The sequence below is a fragment of the Rhinolophus sinicus genome, chromosome 18, assembly GCF_057876585.1.
Source record: "Rhinolophus sinicus isolate RSI-liver-muscle chromosome 18, RSI-T2T, whole genome shotgun sequence".
Lineage (NCBI taxonomy): Eukaryota > Metazoa > Chordata > Mammalia > Chiroptera > Rhinolophidae > Rhinolophus > Rhinolophus sinicus.
The window spans coordinates 35,985,562-35,994,588 of NC_142518.1; positions in this window are offsets into that span (position 1 = coordinate 35,985,562).

Sequence of the window (9,027 nt, forward strand, 5' to 3'; positions counted from 1 at the left end):
GGTAAAATCTGGCCCAACACCTGTTTTTGTAAATAAAGCTTTTATGGAACACAGTCACATTCACTTGTCTATGGCTGCTTTACTGCTATAGTAGCAGAGTTGAATACTTGTGACAGAAGTTGCATTGGCTGCAAAACCTAAAATATTTACTCTCTAGCCCTTTACAGAAATATTTGCTTATCCCTAAACAGGAACATCAAAAATGGCTCCTATGTTTATGGCCTAAGTAGCTGTGTAAATGACAGCACCTTACACTAGGATGGTAAGGTCTGCAGGAAGGTTGCTTTGGCCAGGAAGAATCAAAGCTTAATTTTCACAGAAAGTATATTTCAGACGATTATTCAATACCGAATCAAGATGTAATATAGGCAATTGTAAGTAGAGTCTGGCATTTAGGGGAGAAGTCAGGGCTGGAAATAAAACTGTGGGCAGAGTCAATACAGTGGAGGGATTTAAAGCTATGGAATCGTATGTGATGACTTCGAGCAGCGATTCCCAAACTTTCTTGGTTTACAGAACCCCTAGGATCCCAGTAATTTTTTCACAGAACTTCTATGCTAAAAGAGATTCCCAACAATTTTGTTTACCAAGTAGTTAAGTCTAGACAATTTAGTAAGTATTTAGGTCTTAAGAACTAGAGATCACTTGACAAAGTAATACACAAAATTGAAAGATAAGATATTTATATTTCATTCTTAAATAACCATAAGATTTGCCTCCTGCTTATCTCTCCAACTTCATTTACCCAAAACTCACCTTGCTCATTCTGCTGTAGCCACAGTGACCTTATTGCTATGCACCTTAGGGCCTTGCTATTCCCCCTGCCTGGAAAAATCTTCCCTCTAAATATCTATATGACATATTCCCTAAATTTATTTATCTCTCTGCTGAAATGTCACATTCCTAGATGTTTCCTGATTTTCCTATCTAAAATAGTCCCACTCATATCTCTATCACTTTTTAAAACTCTTTTTGCCCTGATTTAATATTTTTCTTATCATTTTACACTGACTGAAATGATATTATATATTTATTATATATTATTAACTGGATTATGGTCTTGGTGGGCAGTGTACAACTTCTCAAACCTTGGAATCAGATTGAATACTGCCACCCTCATATCCTGTTTCACATTGATTTTTGTGTAATATTTGTTTTTGATCACAGCAAGCCCCCAAGCCCAGCATCACAAAAGGTTGGAGCTATGAACTACCTCATGCTAGTTGTTTGCATAGTGTTTGCCATATATCAAGAATCACAACTGAAATGCCCATCGGTAGATGACTGGATTAATACACCTGAAATCTATGTAATTTAATTAAAAAAAAAAGAAAGAAAGAAACTGTGGTACATTTATACGATGGAGTATTATTACTCGGCCATAAAGAAGAATGAATCTTACCATTTGCAATGATATGGATGGACCTAGAGACCATTATGCTAAGTGAAATAAGTCAGACAGAGAAAGACAAACACCAAATGATCTCACTTATATGTGGAATCTAAAGAACAGAGTAAATGAGCAAACTAAACAAAAATAGTCTCAGAGATGTAGAGAAAAAACTGATGGTTGCTAGATGGGAGGAGGGTGGTGATGAGGGAGAAGGTGAGGGGACAAATTAGTAGTCACGATATTGCCAGAGGGATATGACAGACAGTTTGGGGAATATAATCAATAATGCTGTAAAGATTTTGTAGGGTGTCAGATGGGCACTTGTCTTATCAGAGAGACCACTTCATGGACCATGTAGATGCCTGACCACTGCACTGTACACCTGAAGATGAAGATGAATAGTATTGAATGTCAACTATAAATATATATATATATATATATATATATATATATAGTCACAGGATGTGGAGTACAGCATAGGGAACAGAGTCAATGGAATTGTAACGATTATACACGATGTCAGAGGGGTAGTAGTTTGGGGAGGGGGGTTACCACTTTGTGAGGGGTGTAAATGTCTAACTATTACATTGTTTTGTACACCTGAAACTAATAATAATAATAATAAAAAGAATCACCATGTTTCCTTCCAAATTTTAAAATATCCTAAGGAGTCCCTGAGAGCTTTTACAGTATACTCAAAATACCCTGGTGGACAGTTCGGGAACCACAGACCTAGGGAGTAAGTGTGGAAAGAGAGCAGAAGAGATCTGAAGATCTCCTGGATTACTCCACCTCTAAGAGAAAAGGAAGATGATCCAGAAAAGAAAGCTGAAATGCAGAAGCCAGTAAGGTAGGAAAAAAAACCCCAAAATATGCTAAAAGTCAAGTAAAAGAATTGTCTCAAGAAGAGACAAACTTTGGGGAAAAGAGTAAGATAAACCATGAAGAAATTCTGAAGAGTGATGTCAGCAAAATGGTGGTATATGAATTTCTAGTGCTTGTTCCCTCCCAGCAATATCAATTTGAAAAACTATCCACACACAAAAATACCTCACAAGAGCAAAGGATTCTGGGTCAGGGATTACAGCATCTGGGTAGAACACAGAAATAAGAAAAAATTCATTGAAGAGGGTAGGGAAAACAGTTTTACATTACTCTCATCATCCTCCCCCGCCAAGTCCAGGTAGCCCACCATGGAGAGACACACACATTCTCTTTCCTCCCAGGAAGCTCCTGTGGCCGTCGGGTCCTGGCCAGGTGAACCCAGGTCCCTGGCCCACCCCGGTGCCAGACCAGCTCCTGCAGCCCTAGGCCCCAGACCTCACCACACCAAGCTAGTCCATGCAGACCTAGGTTCTAGACCAGCTCTCATGGATCCAGGCTCTAGGCTTACCCCAGTGCTAGACCTGCTCACACAGCTCTAACATCACTAATCATCAGAGAAATGCAAATCAAAAACCACAATGAGCTATTATCTCAGACCTGTTAGAATGGTTATTATGAAAAAGACAAGAGATAACAAATGTTATGGAAGATATGGAGACAAGGGAACCCAATGCTGTTGGTGGGAATATAAACTGCTACAACCACATTGAAAACAATATGGAGGCGCCTCAAAAAATTAGAAATAGAAATCCCATATAATCCAGCAATCCCACTTCAGGGTATTTATCTAAAGGAAATGAAATCACTACCTCAAAGAGATATCTGCACTCCCATGTTCATTGCAGCATTACTCACAATAGCCAAGACTTGGAAACAATCTAAGTGTCTGATGGTGGATGACTAGATAAAGAAAGTGTGGTATATATACCAATATGCAATGGAACATTATTCAGCCACGAAAAACAAGGAAATCCTACCCATTTGCAACAAAATGGATGAATCTTAAGGGCATTGTGCTAAGTGAAATAAGTTAAAGACAATACTATATCATCTCACTTATATGTGTAATCTAAGAGAGCCAAACTTATACAAAATACACTTAGTCATGGGGATGTAAAGTACAGCATAGGGAATATAGTCAATAATATTGTAATAACTATGTATGCTGCCAGGTGGGTACTAGACTTATCAGAGGATCACCTTGTAAATTACATAAGTGTCTAACCACTATGCTGTATACCTGAAACTAATATAACATAATATTGAACGTCAACTGTAATTGAATGAGAGGATGAAGAGTAAGTGGTACACAAATATAATGGAATATTGCTCAGCCATGGAAGGGAATAAGTTCTTGCCATCTGTAGCAGCATGGATGAACCTGGAGGGTACTGTGTTCAGTGGAGTATGTCAGACAGTGAAAGACAGATGCAATGTGATTTTACTACTATATGGAATTTAAAGAACAAAACAAAAAACAAACAAAACAGAAACAAAATCAAACTCATAGATACAGAGAACATTTTGATGGTTGCCAGATGGGAGTAGCATTGGTGGTGTGGGTGAAAAAGTGGAGGGGATTAAGGAGTACAAATTGATTGTTACAAAGTAGTCATGGAGATGTAGGTTATAGGATATAAATATATTCAGTAATATTGTAATAACTATGTGTGGTGTCAGATGGGTACTAGATTTATTGGGGTGATAGATGGGAGGGAGTTGGGGGGCAGGGTGATTGCTATGTAAAGTGGCATTTAATTCAGGGAACAAGCAATATTACTGGTACCACACTAGACTACTTTCTGGAAATCATTTAAATGTCTTACTTTTAAATATTAATTTCAATTTAAAATATTTAAATTATTAAATATTTCCATGCATGTCTCAACACATTATTTCTGAGAGCCAAAAAAGGATGGCTCCCATGAACCCACAACACAGTCTGACAGCTGCTGTCTACACACAACACCCACGCCATTCTTCCTCTCTACTGCAGCTCCCTCTTATTCATGTCCACTGTCCACTAGCTTTGTGGAGAAGTCTCTCTACTACTACCACTCACTATGAGAATGTCTGCATTTGTGCCAAGGATGCTAGCTCTGATGCTTGCAAAGCTTCCCATCCTCAGTGCTCCCAAGCATGGTTAATTTCCATCCATTGGCAGGTGAGTGTCCTCTTTTACAATTCTTTACTTACTTGACCTTTTATTTATTTCTTCATTCAGATATTTATGGAGCACCCCAATGTGTCAAGCACTATGCTAAGCACTAGGAAGGCAGATGAGTGCAGTGTTTAAGAACATGAACTGCGGAGCCAGATAGCCTGGATTCAAATCCTGGCTCCATTATTTACTAGTCATCTGACCTTGTGAGAATTACTAAGCTGTTTGTGTCTCAGTTTCCCTATCTGTTAAAAAACAGAGAGACAAAAACAGTGACTGCCTTACAGGACTTCGGTAAGGATTAAATGAATGAATATGTGTAATTTTCTAAGAACAGTGTCTGGCATACATTAAGTAATAAATAAGTGGTAGTTGTTACGATTGGAGATTTAGCAGTGAACAAGACATGCATGATCTCTTTCCTTATGGAATTGATCATTGAGAAACTAATGGGAAGCAATTTTTCACCTGAGTCTCAAAGAAGTGCTGCTGTTCCCACAATATTACTCAAATTATACACACACACACACACACACACACACACACACAATTTTACATATATATAGTTTTGCCAGTATTGTTCTCTTCCAACCAGAGGCTCAAATCCAATTCAGAGGGCCTGTATTAGTCAGCATTCCATCAGGAAACAAATGGCACTAAAATAGATAATTGAGGAAAGTTTCATAAAGCGCTATTTCTAAAGGTATAGGCAGAGGTTAGGGAAATGGTCAAGGCAAAGTGCAATTCTCTGAGGCTAGCAACAAAGGGAAGCTATTATCTCCCAGTCTTGAATAGGCAAGAAAAAGAAGTTACAGGAACCAGGGAACATATGACCAACAGGAGCCTTGGTGGAAGCTTGGGTCAAGGATACTGTCAAGTATGGTAACCAGGCACGGAGGGAACCAGAGAATACAGGGGTTGCCAAAAAGTAAAAATAAAAATACGCATTTTAAGAAAGGAAAAAAATGCATTAAAATTGTAATACTCAATATATACTGATAAAAAAAGATGAATACGATTAGGGTCATCAAAATGGTGGCAAGAGGTGAGCCTCTGTAAGGCTCCCCTGGAATTTACAACTAATTGAACAACAGTAAATTCCACAAAGGATTCCCTGCACAGCAGACAGGCAAGACAAAGAGGCCCACTACTGAATTCACCTAAAGGAGGGCAAATCGCGTGAGCGGGGGAAGGGGGAAGGGAGAAGTGCGGAGACGGAGCCGCATGGGCGCAGCATACAGACCTAGCTTAGTGTACCGAGCTCGCTGTATCCCGGAACGACCACAGCTGCGGGAGAGGGAAGAACTCGGACTGCTAGGGCTCCGCTTATGGCCCACAGGGCTGAGGGGGCAGCATATAACATGGCTGAAACTAATGCTCAAAGCCGAGAACTCAGAGCAAAGACTGAGGGAAGAAGGTTGAAAATAGTGGCTTACGCCCTCACTGCCGAGCAGAGAACGGAAGACTTAGGCAATGAGACTAGCCGTCCACTCCCTATCCTCCCAGAGCTCGCCCTGCCCTCAACTGCCCAGCTCTAAAAGCAGAACAGTAGCAGTGTCAGATCAAAAGAACAGAATATTTGCTGCTCTGAGAACTGTGGACTGCACACACATTCGCAGCAAAAATAACCAAATAGAATTTCTGGAGATTAAGAACTCAATAGAAGAAATTAAGAATGAAATAAACAGCTTAGGTAGTAGAGTTGACCAGACGGAGGAAAGAATCAGTGACATCAAAGATAGAAACCTGGAAATTACACAGACGGAAGAAGAAAGACTTGAGACTTAAAAGAAATGAAAGAACTCTACAAGAACTTTCTGACTCCATCAGAAAGAGCAATATAAGAATAATGGGCATACGAAAAGGAGAAGAAAGAGAGAAGGGAACAGAGAATATATTCAAACAAATTGTCGATGAAAACTTCCCAAACTTGTGAACAGAACTGGATCCTGGAATCCAAGAAGAAAATAGAACACCTAATTACCTCAATATCAACAAGTCTTCTCAAAGGCACATTGTATTGAAGCTGTCTAAAATCAACGACAAAGAAAGAATCCTAAAGGCAGCCAGGGAAAAGAAAACAGTAACGTACAAAGGAAAGCCCATTAGATTATCATCAGATATTTCAGCAGAAACTCTACAAGCCAGGACGGAGTGGAACCAAATATTCAAACTATTGAAAGAGAAAAATTATGAGCCAAGAATAGTATATCAAGCAAAGATATCCTTTAGATATGAAGGAAGAATAAAGACTTTTCCAGACATACAGAAGCTGAAGAAATTTTCTAATACACGAACTGCACTACAAGAAATACTAAAGGAGGCTATTTGACCACCATCAACAGGGACAATATGTGGAAACCAAAACATAAAAAGGGGGAGAGTAAAGGCCTGAACCGGAATATGGGAATGGAGAAAATAGGCATGCTGAAGAAAATGGAATAGTCTAAATATCAAACTTTCTTTTACATAAACTAAAGGGTAACCACTCAAAAAATATCCAGAACTGAATTACATACTGTAATAAAAGAAGAAACAGAGGGAAACATCATAGAATACCACAACACAGAAATAATAGACAACAACAAAAAGGCAAAGAAACAGTGGAGACACAGTCTTACCAGAAAACTAAAGATAGAATGACAGGAAATCCTCACATATCAATAATCACCCTAAATGTAAATGACTGAACTCACCAATGAAAAGACACAGAGTAGCAGATAGGATCAAAAAACTAAACCCAACCATATGCTGTCTCCAAGAGACACATCTCACCTACAAGGACAAGCATAGACTCAAAGTGAAAGGGTGGAAATTGACACTCCAAGCAAATGGTACCCAGAGAAAATCAGGTGTAACCGTAATGATATCAGATGAAACAGACTTCAGGGTGAAATGATAACAGGAGACAAAGACGGATATTTCATAATGGTATAGGGGACTGTACAACAAGAAGACATAACAGTCATCAATATTTATGCCCCCAATCAGGGAGCACCGAAATATACCAAGCAACTATTAACAGAACTAAAGGGAGAAATTGACCAAAACACAATTATACTAGGGGACTTAAATACATCATGGACAGCTATGGATAGATCATCCAAACAGAGAATAAATAACAAAATAGCAGCCCTAAATGACACATTAGATGAAACGGACATAATTGACATATATAGAGCACTTCACCCTAAAACATCAGACTATACATTCTTTTCTAGTGTACATGGAACATTCTCAAGGATAGACCATATATTGGGACACAAAATCAGCCTCAGCAAATTTAAGAAGATTGAAATTATACCAAGCATATTCTCTGATCACCAGGCTTTGAAATTGGATATCAAGTGCAAAAAGAAAGGAGAAAAAACACAAATACATGGAGATTAAACAACATACTTTTAAAGAACGACTTGCTCAAAGAAGAAATTAGAGGAGAGATCAAAATATACATAGAAACAAATGACAATGAAAACACATACTACCAAAATTTTTGGGATTCAGCGAAAGCAGTTTTAAGAGGGAAATGTATATCATTACAGGCCTATCTCAAGAAACAAGAAAAATCCCAAATAAGTACCCTCATGTTACACCTTTAAGAATTAGAAAAAGAAGAACAAGTGAAACCCGAGGTCAGTAGAAGAAAGGAAATAACAAAAATCAGAGCAGAACTAAATGAAATAGAGAACAAAAAGACAATAGAAAAAATTAATGTGACGAAGAGCTGGTTCTTTGAAAAGATTAACAAAATTGACAAACCCTTGGCTAGACTCACTAAGATATAAAGAGACAAGACACTAATTAACAAAATCAGAAATGAAAAAGGGGAAGTTATCACAGACACCACAGAAATACAAAGGATCATCCAAGAATACTATGAAGGACTATATGCCACCAAATTCAATAACCTAGAAGAAATGGACAAGTTCTTATAAAGATATAGCCTTCCAAGGCTGAACCATGAAAAACTGGAAAATCTAAACAGACAGATCACCAGTAACGAAATTGAATCTGTCATCCAAAACCTTCCCAAAAGCAAAAGTCTGGGACCAGATAGATTCACTAGTGAATTCTACCAAACCTTCAAAGAGGATCTAATACCAATCCTGCTCAAACTCTTCCAAAAAACTAAAGAAGAGACAGCACTCCCTAACTCATTTTATGAGGCCAACATTACCCTGATACCAAAACCTGGTAAGGACAACACAAATAAAGAAAACTACACACCAATATCTCTGATGAATACAGATACAAAAATCCTAAACAAAATTCTGGCAAATCGAATACACAATGCATTAAAAAGATTATTCATCATGACCAAGTGGGGTTCATCCCCGGGGCACAAGGATAGTTCAACATCTGCAAATCCATCAATGTGATACATCACATACACAAAATAAAGGACAAAAATCATACGATTATATCAATTGATGCAGAAAAAGCATTTGACAAGATTCAACATCCATTTATGATTAAAACACTTAATAAAATAGGAATAGAAGGAAAATACCTTAACATATTAAATGCCATAAACGACAAGCCCTCAGCTAATCTCATAATTAATGGTGAAAAATTGAAGCCCTTTGCT